Below are 15,647 nucleotides of genomic sequence, written 5' to 3'. Positions count from 1 at the left end.
GTCGATAAGGTTGCAATTTGAGGTATACCCAGTCCCCTTCTTCAAAAACTCTCTCTGTTCTTTTTGAATCTGCGTAAAGCTTCATCCTTTCCTGAGCCTTCTTTAAATTCTCTTGCAGAACTTTGCTCATGATTTGCCTTTGTTTCAACATTTCATCCACGGAGTTCACTTTGGACTGAGCCACCAGCTCAAATGTAGGTAAAGGAGGATCATACAATGCCTTAAAAGGAGACATTTGAATTGCAGAGTGATAGGTCGAGTTATACCAAAATTCTGCTAAGCTCAACCATTTACTCCAATTTGCTGGTTTATGACCCGTCATACAGCGAAGGTAACCTTCCAAACACCTATTGAGCCTTTCCGTTTGTCCGTCTGTCTGTGGATGATAGGCGGAGCTTAACTTAATTTGCACTCCCATGCCCTGAAAAAGCTCCTTCCAGAATAAGCTAACAAATACAAGGTCCCTATCAGAGACAATTGACACTGGGTTCCCATGTAACTTAAGAATGTTTTCAAGAAAAACTTGAACTATTTGAGATGCTGTATAAGGGTGGGATAAGGCTACAAAATGTGCATGCTTGGTGAAATGATCCACTACCACAAAGATTACCTCTTTCCCTCCTGATTTAGGAAGCCCTTCGATGAAATCCATAGTAATATGTTCCCATGCTCTAGAAGGAATAGGCAAGGGTTGAAGGAGACCTGGGTATGCAACATTCTCCCCTTTGTTTCTTTGGCAATTGTCACATTCAGACACAAACTGTTTAACATTTGACAAAAGACCAGGCCAATAGAACAATGCTCTCAGCCTTTGCTGAGTTGCAAAGACCCCTGAATGTCCTCCCCATGTTGTGAGGTGCATAGCTTCGATCAATTTCTACCTGTAATGTCCACCATTGCCAATCCAGATTTGCCCTTTGTGCCTTGAAATTCCTTTTTGTAGCAATACATCCGGTATAGAATTTGCATCAAGCAACAAACTCGACAACACCTTGGAGACTTCAGAGTCTCCTTCATAACTGTTGAGGACTTCTTGCACCCAAGCTGGTTGCACCAATGTCATTGCTTGACAATCAACTTCCTTTTCAAATATGCGAGACAGGGCATCAGCTGCAACATTTTCACTTCCTTTTCTATAATGAATCTCATAACTAAGCCCAAGTAGCTTAGTCAAGCCCTTGTGTTGCAATGAAGTAGTCACTATCTGATCCTTTAGGTATTTTAGACTGAAATGATCAGTTTTAATAAAAAAATGAGCTCGTTGAAGGTAATGAAGCCATTTCTGAATAGCTAACAGTAATGCAATCAACTCCTTCTCATAAGTCGATAGCCCAAGATGTTTTTGCCTAAAGCTTGACTTATAAAAGCTATAGGACGTCCTTGTTGCATTAAAACTGCACCCACTCCAGTTCCACAAGCATCAATTTCCACAACAAAATGCTTAGTGAAATCTGGAAGGGCCAAAACAGGTGCTTGTATCATAGCCTGCTTTAAGGCTTCAAAAGCTTGTGTTGCCTCTTCATTCTAGTTGAAAGCACCCTACTTTAGTAAGTTAGACAAAGGCCTACTTATGGTGGCAAAATGTCGAATGAACCTCCGATAGTATCCTGTAAGCCCAAGGAAACCACGAAGGGCTTTGATGCTGTTGGGCCTGGCCCAATTCACCATGGCCTCGATCTTAGAGCTGTCAATGCTAACCCCCTTCCCAGATATAATGTGTCCCAAATATTCAATTTGGGCCTGACCAAAACTACTTTTGGATAATTTCGCGAACAACTGATTAGTTCGCAAAACTTCAAACATAATTTTCAGGTGAGCCTCATGGTCCCCCAGTGTAGCACTATAAACAAGAATATCATCAAAGAAAACCAAAACAAATTTTCTAAGATGAGGGCCGAATACCTTATGCATTAGTGCCTGAAAAGTTGCTGGGGCATTAGTGAGCCCAAAAGGCATTACCCGAAATTGCCAAAGGCCATGATGGGTGCGGAATGCTGTCTTGAATTCATCCTCTTCGCGCATGCGAATTTGATGATATCCAGAACGTAAATCCAACTTTGAAAAGAAATTAGCTCCATGCAACTCATCCAAGAGATCTTCTACCACCGGAATGGGATACTTATTCTTAATCGTGATGTCATTCAATTTGCGGTAATCTACACACATTCTCCAGGATGCATCTTTTTTCTTCACCAAGATGACAGGTGAAGCAAAACGGGACGAGCTTGGAACCACTGTGCTGGCTTGTAACATTTCCTGCACTAGCTTTTCAATCACATTCTTTTGCTCGTAAGAGTAGCGATAGGGCCTTTGGTTCACAGCTTTTGCTCCAGGGACAAGCTCAATAATGTGATCACAGCTTCGTCTAGGAGGTAACCCTTTGGGTTCTTGGAATACATCTGTATAATGAGTTAGCAGTTTATTAAATTGAACTGGAACTGGGCTGACATCAGTACTCTCCATAGAGTTCATTTGGGCGTGGGCCACAAAACTGCAAAAACTCCCCTTTAGTAATTTGGTCATAGACTTGAGGCTAGTAGGAGATATCTGAGAACTTTCCTTGCTGCCAAAAAGAGTCACCACATCCCCATCTTTAATGAAGGAAACACTGTGAGGATTGGTATTTAACAAGATAGGAGTAACTGAATCGATCCAATCGATTCCTAACACAATATCACAACCTTTAACTCGCAGCCAACATAAATCAAAGACGAATTGATTGTTATCCCCCATTTCCTATTGAAACCCCGGGCTGAACTGATAACAAGGCATTTTATGCCCATTTGCCACTGAAACTTGCATTACACCTTTAATGGGCTCACCCATCAACCCAATTTCTTTGGAACAATTGGGTCAATGAAACTGTGGGTCGACCCACTGTCAATTAAAATGACTAGTGGAATTTTCTTGACCTTGCCCAAAATCTTAATTGTCGTGCGTGAGTTTCCCAGGCCCATAAGCACATTAATTGACACCTCCGTTTGCTCCTCATTTTCAGGTTGAACCTCCAATGGGGCCTCCTCCCCATCGTGAGCTGTTCCTGAGCCTTCCCCGACTTCCAACTCACCAGAAAGGAAGTGAAACAACTTAGGCTTACATTGATGCCCTGGAAAATAATGATCGTGGCACTTGAAACACAAATTCTTTTCACGGAGCTCATTCAATGATACATTCTTTGGCACCAGTTGTTTGTTTGGTCCATTGGTCAGTAGTTTAGGGGGTATGGAAGAAGGTAAGGCTGGGATGGTTCTTGTGGTGGGTATGGGTAAAGGAGATCTGGGGTGAGTGACTGTGTAACGAGGTTGTAAGTTTTTGTAGATGGCCTTCAAGGTTTGTTCATGCAATTTAGCAATTTCAATAGCATCCAACAAGGTTGTAATGCCCTCACCATAGGTTGTAAATCAGGTTTAAGCCCACCCACAAAACAAGAAACAAAATATGGTTCATTTAGAGTAGGATTAACCAACAACACGTAAAACCTTAATTCTTCAAAACGGGCCTGATAGCTTTCCACATCAGCCCATTGTTCCAATCTGTTGAACTCAGTAACAATGTCCATGGGCCTCAAATTTCCATAGCGACGACAGACATCCAAGCAGAACATTTCCCATGAAACTTGACCCCCATGGTCCATTATATATACGTCAAACCACGTATCAACCGTGTCTTTAATATGAATTGCCACATAATGCATTCTTAGCTCTGGAGGAATTTGATATAACTCAAAAAACCTCTCACAACGCCTAATCCAGCCCCTTGGATTATTGGTGTCAAACTCTGGAAAAGATAGTTTAGCCTTAGGGGCATTGAACATAGTCGTGGTGTTATTCTGAGATTGAGCTGGGGTGATATTGTTTTGTGGTAAGATGGTCGGAACTGGGTGAGATGAAAGATTGGTTGGTTGGTGAGATGGAAGGGAGGTGGGAAGAAATGTTGAAGTGGTCAAGGGAAGAAGAGTTGTAGAAGGTGTATTTGTTTGAGGGTTAACTGTATGTGGGAAACTAGCAAAGAAGGAAGCAGGGTTGGTGATGCTAGGGTAGCGAACAAGAGCTGGTGGCAAGGAAATTGATGGGCGTGGATTGAAGGGAGCTGGGGACAGGGTCATACCTCTTCCAACTTGAGTAAAGGTAGACCTAAACGATGCAGGGGTGAAAGAAGAAACAGAAGAAACTGATGCTGGGGTAAAAGGAGAAACTGCCGAGCGCAAGTTACCGCCCACTGACTCACCTCGATCCACCGATGACCCCCCTTGCAACAGTAAAGCCGGGGCCTGCATATGCGACATAGATTCCGATCACTGATTCGAACTCAGCTAACCCATTAGCCTTTCGATACGCCTGTTGTTCTCGTCGTGATGTTGAAGAGCTTCAGCGTCCTTACGAGCTTGAATTTCTTCCATTCGCTCAAGCTTTTTTTGAGTTTCAAGCATGAAAGGCCATCATCTGAGTTTCAAACTTTTTCCTATTATCGGCATCGTCCGCTGCTTTCCCTGACTGAGAGTTAACCATCGTCGGAGCAACCACGACGGAACGTCACTGCTCCGATACCAATATGTAGCTACTGCTATGTATAAAAAGGATAAAAAGGATAGAAAGATAAGAGAATAAAAAGTTATTTGTCATTCAGCATAAAAATAGGAAATGAAAATACAAGGTACTAAATAGGACTCCTCTGCTGACAGACTAGGACACTTGGCAGCCAACTACATAGGCCACATTTAGGGACTTAAACATAAATAACTAAGGACTAAAGTAATATAACTAAACAAAGACTGCACAACAGAAATAAGAAAACTAGCCTTAATAATCCAACTACCTTTCTTGTTACTCCCCGCTCGTAACAAATCGTCTGTAACTTCAAAGGTAAGATTTATTTAGAAAATATGTAACAAAGAACCCTAGGATGTCTAGGCCGCATTAAAAGAAAGGGTACATCAAAATTAAGAACTTCAAGATTTGAATAACGTGGTTTGCAATCTATGTTTGTTTCAAATATGTATAAAAAAAATAAAATAAAAAGGGGTACGATTACCAGCTTCCCTCCAAGGGTATTCGTGTTGGAGTCCGGAACCCAATTGTTGTTTTTTCGACTCAAAGTACATTAATAAGTGTAAAAAAAAAAAGTTACCTTTCTATATATAACGTCCAAATACAAGACGCTATACCTTAACGGTAACTTTTGCCATTAAGATATAGCGTCTTGTATTTGGACGCTATATAGTCTGACCATTTGACTGACATATATAGCGTGCTGAATTTTTATGCTATACATATGGCGTACAAAATCAGCACGCTATACCCCTGATTATAAAATCCCCAAGGGCCTTCTTCCCCGACAAGAACGAGTCCTCCCCCCATTTTTTTACTTCAATCTTGTTTCTAGTCCCCCCTGTCGTGTTTAAAAAAAAAATTGTGGCCCCCTCCCGTTACACAAAACGTTAAGAAGGTAGGTCCCACATTTTAGTAGAGCATCGTATTATTTTGGTTTCACTCCTTCGGACTCAAATTTTCACACAAAACACTACATCGAGGTATTTCGATTTAGTTTATGTCGAACCTTGTATAATAATGCATATTAGTTGATTGAATGTGTTTCCATGTCGTTTGTGTTTTATTTGCGAAACTAGTATGTTATATTTATCTGGACTTAGATATTAGTGTTCTAAAAAAATGTAAAATTGAGAAATAATTTTTTATGTTAATATGTGGATTTAGATATTAGTGTTTCCATGCCGTTTTGTGTTTTATTTGCGAAACTAGTATGTTATATGTATTTTTGTGAATGTTATGTGATTAAAATGTATTTGTTGTTTATATTTAGTTTAGATTATTTATTAGCGTAGTAAAATGTAGAACCTTTTAGCGTAGTAAACAGTAGACTATTTTAGCGTAGAATCCCTGTAGTTTAAGCATTTCTTATACTGGTAGATGAAAATATATTTGAACAATTAAATAATTAAAAATTAAGAATTTCAATTATAAAACAAACACACACAAAATTATCAAAAAATTAAATTTGACACACATAATTATTCATGATAGTTTGGTGCTACTGGGCCTCAAATATCGAGCCTGGAACCCAATAGGTATATATATTTTGTACAATTAAATAATTAAAAATTAAGAATTTAAATTATAAAAAAAACACACACACAAAATAATCAGAATATTGAAGTTGACACACATAATTATTCATGATAGTTTGGTGCTACTGGGCCTCAAATATCGAGCCTGGAACCTAATAGGTATATATATTTTGAACAATTAAATAATTAAAAATTAAGAATTTAAATTATAAAACAAACACACACAAAATTATCAAAAAATTAAATTTGACACACATAATTATTCATGATAGTTTGGTGCTACTAGGCCTAAATATCGATCATGGAACCCAATAGGTATATATATTTTGTATAATTAAATAATTAAAAATTAAGAATTTAAATTATAAAAAAAAACACACAAAATAATCAAAATATTGAATTTGACACAAATAATTATTCATGATAGTTTGGTGCTACTGGGCCTCAAATATCGAGCCTGGAACCCAGTAGGTATATATATTTTGTACAATTAAATAATTAAAAATTAAGAATTTAAATGATAAAACAAAGTCACAGAAAATTATCAAAAAATTGAATTTGATACACATAATTATTCATGATAGTTTGGTGCTATTGGGCCTCAAATATCGAGCCTGGAACCCAATAGGTATATATACTTTGTACAATTAAATAATAAACACACAATTAATGTTGTTTAATTTACAGTTGACGACATAGACGCGCCGCCTATACATCCCTGCCCTTACTCTCGTGAGCTATTAGTGCTTCAGGGCGATCATAGGTCCACCCATATATGGGAGGGAGAGTTACTGTCCCAGACTCTCCACGCTAGGAGAGTGGACGACCTGTGGGATTTTTTGAGGGGTAGGGATCTCCATCCCCGTGTAGTCGAGCGCCTGCAGAATACGGGATTCTATAGGATTATTGAGATCGTGCAGCTCGACTGGGCTTTGACCACGGCATTGATTGAGCGGTGGCGACCGGAGACGCACACTTTTCACCTGCTCATTGGCGAGGCCACCATCACGCTGCAGGACGTGGAGGTTTTATATGGCCTGCCCGTTGATGGCATAGCCGTTTCACCGCCTATTGCTATGAGATCTATGTTGCATGATGATTATTTGGACATGCTGCAGTAGCTCACGGGTTTCAGGCCATAGGACGAGACTGCATCGTCGGGTGCCGGTCGGTTGAGTTTGACCCCTATTAGACAGTACCTGGAGGTACTCCACCCCGATATCACCGACGATACAGAGGAGATACATATTACCCGGTATACGAGGTTGTTGTTGCTTCTTCTATTTGGAGGGGTCTTGTTCCCGAACACTTCGGGTAACCTAGTCAGCCTGAGATTTCTTCATCTGCTAGATGTGTTACCCTATTACAACTGGGGTGCTGCTATTCTCGCCTACATGTACAGGCAGATGTGCCAGGCGAGCATGGGCACCCAGAGAGATGTTTGTGGTTTTATGCCGCTTCTACAGGTGACAACATATCCGAATAATCTGTTCATCAGTTCCAACTCTACCTAGTTAGCATGTATCTTAAACCTTACGTCAACTATGTATGTTAGATTTGGGCATGGGAGCGGTTCTTGCAATTACAGCCACCTCTACCACAATTACCTCATAATGTAGCACCTCCATTTCTCCCTCTAGCCAGGAGGTGGGTTCTCCGCCGTACACTTTCACGAGAGTATGATGCTCATCATAATCTCCCCCTCTGTAAGGATGTGTTGGATATGCTGGAGGGCGCACAGGTAAATATGTACCTAAACTTACCTGGTATAGATTAAGTTAGTGTTGCGCATGCTCACGTTTTGTGTTCTTATTTGATAGTTCATCTGGACGCCATACATCGATGCTTTGATAGCTGGCCTGCCAGATTATTGCTCGGCCGGCTGACTGATTTGGAGCACTTCTCCCCCGCTCATATGCCTCTATATTGTGGAGTATCATGCCTCGGAGCGGGTACTTCACCAGTTAGGCCGCCTGCAGTATGTACCGAGGGGGCCTATATGGGAGCCTATACATTATCAGAGGGATGATCGTTCCAGGGCGGACGACGCATTTATGGCATGGTTAGCGGCGCAAATCCATATTTGGGACCATCGAGATCAGATGATTCTGCCCCCACCTACACAGATCTAGGAGGTGGCTATTTAGAGGTGTATGTCCTGGTACCGCCACGTTACCCGACTTTTTATCGGGAACCCTATTCATCAGGCTGGCTGGCGGTACGTTCCATACGCTGGGCGATACGAGGCCCTGGTATGTTTTCTGTTATTATTAATTATATAACCATAACTTAGTGCAATATATGTAGTTTATGTTTTATACGTTGTGCAGGCTATTGGACTACATACAGTCTATCAGATGGGACTGCAGATGCAGGATCATGTCGGCGATCCTGCGCCCGCCTTGCAGGATTACAGCCGTCAATTTGTAAAGTTGGCTGCCCGGACGCTACAGCGAGCCCGGGAGGAACAGCGTTTGGCACACATGCCTGATTGTGTGGAGCTAGAGCAGTACGAGCGAGGCCCTGGTGTCGCACGAGGTGGTGGTGCCCGACGAGGCGGGGGTGCCAGACGACGTGGCGGTGGGCGGAGAGGAGGTGGTACCCAGCAAGGGGGCGTTGAGGCCCCTGCTGATGATGTTGCTGCTGATCTACCGGGTGGCCTACATGAGATGGACATGCCGTCATACAGCCTTGGGATGGATCTCACTCTAGGGACTTTGCAGGTGATCCCGTCAGGTCAATCATTGATCATGGGCACGGACCTTTCTAGAGTGGATTGGGATACATACTTTCCAGGCCCGTCTACTATTGCTGAGGAGCGGGCGACACGAGATTTACATAGTGGGCGTCGGCTGAGTTATGGTTCATCATCACAGGCGCAGGGATGATTTTCTTAGTATTGAATTAGAATTTGTCTTTATTTTCCATAACTTTATTAATTTCCTTTTTAAGGCTGAACGCGATGCTAACATGACTGCGACAGATGATTACATTCAGGAGCCCTACGAGATGGTGGTAAGACAATTTAAATTGTTGTGACTTATTATATACTTTGCTATACTGAGCTTTCTATTCTTATGTAGGTTTCTACTGGACTGACGGCCCCTTCTACCGATCCTGTCAGCACCACTGATGATCATGCTGCGGCGCATCCGGCTATAAGGAGGCGACTTGATGATGACGATCCCGATAGCGTACCCAGGCGGGATGCGCTTTATGATATATAATTAAAATAACAAACATAACTAAAATTAAATTAATTAGATTTATGATATTTCAATGTTGTTTCCAGTTCTTCCGAATATATAATTTTTTTAAATATCATTAAAAAAACTGAAATGGAAAAGTTCAACTCATAATTAACAAACATAATTTTATTTTATAAAACTTGCAACATAAACAAAATAACTAAATATTACAACATAAAATCATTGATAGTTAGGCATAATAGAAGAAGGACCACCACGAGCTTGAGTACTATTGCCACCCAAACCAGCCGAAGGACATTTTCGACGGTCGTGTCCTGTTTGCGAGCATATACCACATCTGCGCGCATAAACGGTATCACCAACATCCCTTTGGTTCCGTATACGCGTTCTCTTCTACACCTGTATTCGACGCAAATAGGACTTATTACACACCATTTTAAATGGTTCAGGCGGCCAATAATGCTCAGCACCCACTGGCTGCAACTGGCCACTATATGTGTTTAGGTACTTCGCAACACTATATTGTTGATCAACATAGTTGGTTGCACCTAAACCAACTTGTTGAAAACACTTGATGGCATGTGAGCAAGGCATGTGGTAGATGGACCATTTCCACAAGAGCATAGCCTTATAGATTCATTTACAATATGTACATTATTCCCCCGATTTTGATGGATAACGGTGCGAACTTCAAAAACATTTCTTTCGTTATCATACTGCAAAAATGAATGCCAATGTGCTCGCNTCGAAACACTTATGCCAGTTGGCAGCTTTTCAGTTCAACAGAGCATAACCTTCTAGATTCATTTATAGTATGTACATTATTCCCCGATTTCATGGATAGCGTGCGAACTTCAAAAGCATTCTTTGTATCATACTGCAAAAATGAATGCCAATGTCGCTCGCCGTCTGTATTTCTCAAATCTCTTCATCGGCATTGGCATAATTTAACACCCTTTCCATCAATGACGTTGCAGCTGCAGACCTTTCAACAAACCTCTCTGCCATCTGCTTGAACGACATCCGCACCATGGCTGTAACAGGCAATCCTCTTGCCGACTTCAATAACCCATTGAAAGACTCTGACACATTTGTAGTCAGAGTTCCCCATCGTCTGCCACCATCCGTATGCAAAGTCCACTTTTCAGGGTCACGTCGCATTAACCAACGATAGGCTGCCTCGTCTTCTTGCCCGATATATTCCATGTGCCTCCGGAATTTATGTTGTTGGTTGTCTGTTGCTGCCATCCACATCAAATCATGCAGATCCTTGTTGGGATATGCCTTCTGGAAATTGGCTTTAAAGTGCCTCACACAGTAACGGTGGTAGGCATAAGGTTCTTGCCATGCAGGCAAGTTCTCCACAGAACTTAAGATACCACCGTGCCGATCAGATATTAGACAAATACCAGAACGCTGTTTGACAACGTGCTCTTTCAAGTGGTTCAAAAACAGCGTCCACGTCTCTTGGCTTTCATTGGAACAAATAGCAAAAGCTAGAGGAAATATCTGTCCATTAGCATCTACTGCCACGGCTATCAACAGCTTGATATCGTACTTTCCATAGACATGAGTGCCGTCTATGGATATTACGGGCCGACAATGCGAAAAACCATCAATTTCTGGTTTAAACGCCCAGAACACGTAATTGAATATGTATTCTGGTTTACCCGGACTCCGCTCAAGCTTCCATTCAACAACCGTCCCTGGGTTAAACTGCTGCAGTGCAGCCATGTACCTAGGCAGATCTGCAAATGACGTATCCCAATTACCATAGACTATTTCAAACGCTCGTTTGCGCCCGAGATATGCCTTTCTTTTAGTAATGGTATGGCCATGTTCCTGGTGGACTGCTGTAATGCACTCTTTGATTTTATACCTCATGGACCTTCGATGTGTGGACTAAGAACAAGAGAAATCAAGTCAATATCCAAGTTGAAGTGATTCCCGTTGAATGTGTCCATTTCGCATGTATGGTGGGAATGTATTTACCCACTTTCCACAGACCTATCTTCTTCTTGCTCGCATGCAACATCCAATGACATGGCCAAAACCACCTATAACAAACAACCTTGTATGCAACCGGACTTGACACCCATACCGTCATCTCACGACACTCTTTTATATTGTGCATTTTACAAGCCCTGCTTACGCGCGCTTTATCAGGAAAAAGCATGCCCTTTGTCAGCACCGTTGGTCTAGACTCATCCCACATTGCTGTCCGAATTTCATCAAAATCCCTTGTGAGAGCTTCCATATCCGGCGGCATGCTTGGGAAGTTATCAAGGTAAGGAATCTCCCTTGAATGAAATGGCACTTGGGACTCGTACACTCTTCATCTGGGGGGGAGGGGGGGTGGTGAAGCATACTCTCTCGTCAAATCAGGTCCTTCCTTCTCATCCTCCTCATCACCATCCCCACGAGGAAAGGGTGTCTCGTCTCCAGATTCATCAGCATTGTTGTCGTAATCACTGTTCTCTTCCTCACTCTGTGCATCTGCCAGATCCCGATTTAATACGTCGTCTTCGGGCAATTGAGTGAGTACATTTGGTTCAACTTGCTCGTTTTACTTCACAATCAACAAAATAATAAGATACTGAATTTAATAAATACTTTCCATATAGCTATATCACTTCACTTACAAGTTGTAATGTGATGAAATTCCGTGATGGACATTTTCATTTAGGTGATGACTACCGGATGGACCACCATAATCCAACACACCAAAGCTATGCTTGGGTTCATAATTTGTAAACATATCCGGCCGGTACCCCCTGTTAAATGTATGATCTTTGATACAAATTCAACACAACAAAAATGCGCATCGTAACACAAAGGAAAATTGAAGTTTACCACTCGTCTTGTGAATTATGTAAGCAGGCGGTGATAAGTTTAAATCTTGGAAAACTCTTTCATCCGGAACCTGTCCGGCAAAAACTGCTCCAGAATAACCACCCGATGACTGGGGGTTATCCGGAACCTGTCCGGCAACCTCATTGTTGGGAACGTCTTCGACCTTGACGTACATATCCAACATTTTGATTACAAGATATTCCCGGTATTCATCCGGAGTCCTCAGAAAATCCCTCAAAGTTTTATCATCGTAGATGTTTAACTCCAAGTAAAAAGCAGCCACTTGCGGAGTGACGGAATACGGATATCTTTCGGTTACTTTAAGTATCACTGAACGTTTCCTCACACTCATTTTTTTGCATAACAACGATATCAATTTATCGTACTCCATTGTAACTGATAATTTAACATGACCCTGTGAAAATAAACTATACCTCGCAGTTATTCTAATATAATGAAACTCTTATTCTACGCTCTTCAGACATTACGAAAAAAATGCTTAAGAATTTAACAACAAGAAAAAACTGAATGGGAGTTAGAATTTTTTGTGAATGAATTTTCCTAAAATCCTAACCACTTTATATAGGAAATGGCTAGCCCGGGATATGGAAATTTTTTGATGTATAGCGTTCTTTGAATATACGCTATACACATTTAAATTATTGTTATGTCAGTTAACTTATTGGTGGGTCCATAATCAGGGGTATAGCGTGCTGATTTTGTACGCTATATGTATAGCGTAAAAATTCAGCACGCTATATATGTCAGTCAAATCGTTAGACTATATATCGTCCAAATACAAGACGCTATATCTTAACAACAAATGTTACCGTTAAGGTATACCGTCTTGTATTTGGACGTTATATATAGAAAGGTAATTTTTTTTACACTTATTAATGTAGTTTGATTCCAAAAGAACCACAATTGGGTTCCGGACTCATTCGTGTTGATGGGGTGCGCAGAACACTGCCCAAGTTCTTCTCAAGGCTGCACAAGAACTTTCAATTGTACTGCTCCCTTAATAGACATATATCTTTAGTGCCAGCAGCCTGCTATGAACGTCATTGTCAATGCTCCTACAACTATTGCTATCAATAGGAATAATACCAGCGCTGGAAACTCCACCATGCCTAATGGAAATGGGTAAGATAGTTTTTTGGGAAAGGCCAAATTTGTACCTCTACTATTGAAAATTATCTACATTAATACCCCGTTCTACTTTTCGGCTAAAATAATACCTGCCGTTACTAAAGTAGGAGAATTTGTACCTAAATCTAATGGATCTCTTACGTGGCAACCGGATCCCCCATAATAATGTTCCAACTAGACTTTTTTTACCCGCTCACCTTTTTATAACCCGCCCCACTTTATAATAACCCGCCCCGCCCCACTTTTAATTTGTTAATTAGCCTAGTAAAATATTCTCAACCCCGGTCAAAACCTTTCATCTTCATTTACAGAAAAATCTCTCACCTTCTCTCTTCACTGTAAAAATCGTCTTCATGTCTTCTTCGTGGATGCATACGAAGGTACCTATTTCCTTGTTAAAATTAGTAAATCGTCATTTCTTTGGTTTGTTTTTGGTATGGACGGAAGCATATCGTTGCATTTAGTTTTGATATTTTGTTTCTTTGACTAGCGTTTTGACTGATTCATGTAGATATGTAATTTTTTAGTTAGAAGGTGTGTCTGATTTTTGTTGTTTTTGTTTGCATGTGGTCTGTTCATACTCGATTTAACCCTAAATTTGGTTTCCTTTTTTTGATCTTTATTACTGATGGTTTAGGGTTTGTATTTCGTATTGGAATCATCCCTATCTGGTATTTTCTTTTTGTTTCGGTTTAGGGTTTCAATTTTTGTGGTCCTACATATATGGTATTTGACAGAAAAGTGGTCCCCTTTGTGTTGGATATGTTTCTTTGATGCTCTTATTTTGGGTGTTTTCCCCTATTTCTTATACACATGCGTTGAGTTAAGAGACAAGTGGGTCAGAATCTTGTTTTTTTTTCGTTTATATAATTCGTCCCCCATCATCTCTTTGTTTATTGTAGTTGTGTCTTCATATGTGGAAGCCCAAATATTTTTTTTTAATTTGTTTATGTATCTTTGTCTTCACTTTATGTGGTTCTTATGTCTTCATTGTATGGTCCACTTTGTCAGCATATTATATAGATTGTAATGTTACTTTTTTGTTAATTTTTTCTCTTTCTTATTCTGCAGCTTCTATGCAATGGTTTTATTGGATCTGATCTTTCATTATGGTGGTGATTGGATATATAATCCACAAGTCTTATACTCAAGGAAGCTTGTGCACACTGTTAAAGATTTTAACTCTGTCCAATTATCTTATAACTATTTAGTAAATGAGTTCACTTCTAAGTTGGGGTTTATTGGAGTTCAACAAGTAATAGTGAATTGGCCTAGTGATAGATATTATGAAATAGAAAGTGATCAAGGTGTTAGGAGTCTACTGTCTTTGGTTAGTGATCAGTTTAATGTTATTGACTTCTTTGCTGTAGATGAGTGTGAGTTAAGTATTAATGTTCATAATAGAATCCAGCACATTGAGTCAAACATAATAGAACTTGATGCTGCTACTGACTTTAGTTCAGATGACAGTGAAGAACATGGCTGTCACTCTTCTGATTCTTCAGATAATTCTGATAGTGAATCTGATTCATTAGAAACATTGCATACACAAAAAGAGAGGAAGATATCTGATAAGTTGACTGATTATAAGGAGTTACACAAGTCCATGACATTCAAAGACATTCCAAAAGCTAGAAAATTCATTAACATGTATTCCCTTGCTAATAGTTATGGGTTAAAACAACATAAGAGTTGCCCCCAAAAGCTTAAGTATAGATGTTTAGATGAAGACTGCCCCTTTGTCTGTCATATTTCCAAAGACTCTAAAGGTCCTGGTGTTAAATTCAAGACTTTAAAGGAAGAACATAAGTGTAATGCTGCATATGATAACCACAGGGTAAATGCAAAAACCATAGCTGTTTACTGTTTTATTTAGTTTACTGATGCATTTTATTACTATTGCATTTAGTTTACTTTTGCATTTAGTTAACTGTTGCATTGGTCCACTGTTGCATTTAGTTTACTTTTTCATTAAACTTTAGTTTACTGATGCATTTCTTTACTATTTTTCCATTTTAAGGGTTTGATTGAGTCATTCCACTTGGTTCTTCCTGAAGCACACCATAGATATTGTGTAAGATACATAGAGGCAAATTGATGCAAAAGATGGGGACATGGGAAATATAAGAAGTACTTATGGTGGGCTGCATGGAGCACATATGAGGAATATTTTAAAGACAAATTAAGGAATATGGCAAAAGTGGATGAAGATGGTAAGGAGGCTGTTGAAGATTTGATGAAGTACCCACCTGAAAGTTGGAGTAGAGTATACTTTGACACTGTTTGCAAAAACTACTCAGTGGACAACAACCTAACTGAGTCCTTCAATTCATGGATCAAGGAAGAAAAAT

Source organism: Nicotiana attenuata, unplaced genomic scaffold (assembly GCF_001879085.1).
Source record: "Nicotiana attenuata strain UT unplaced genomic scaffold, NIATTr2, whole genome shotgun sequence".
NCBI classification, from domain to species: domain Eukaryota; kingdom Viridiplantae; phylum Streptophyta; class Magnoliopsida; order Solanales; family Solanaceae; genus Nicotiana; species Nicotiana attenuata.
Note: the sequence above shows the minus strand (reverse complement) of the source record.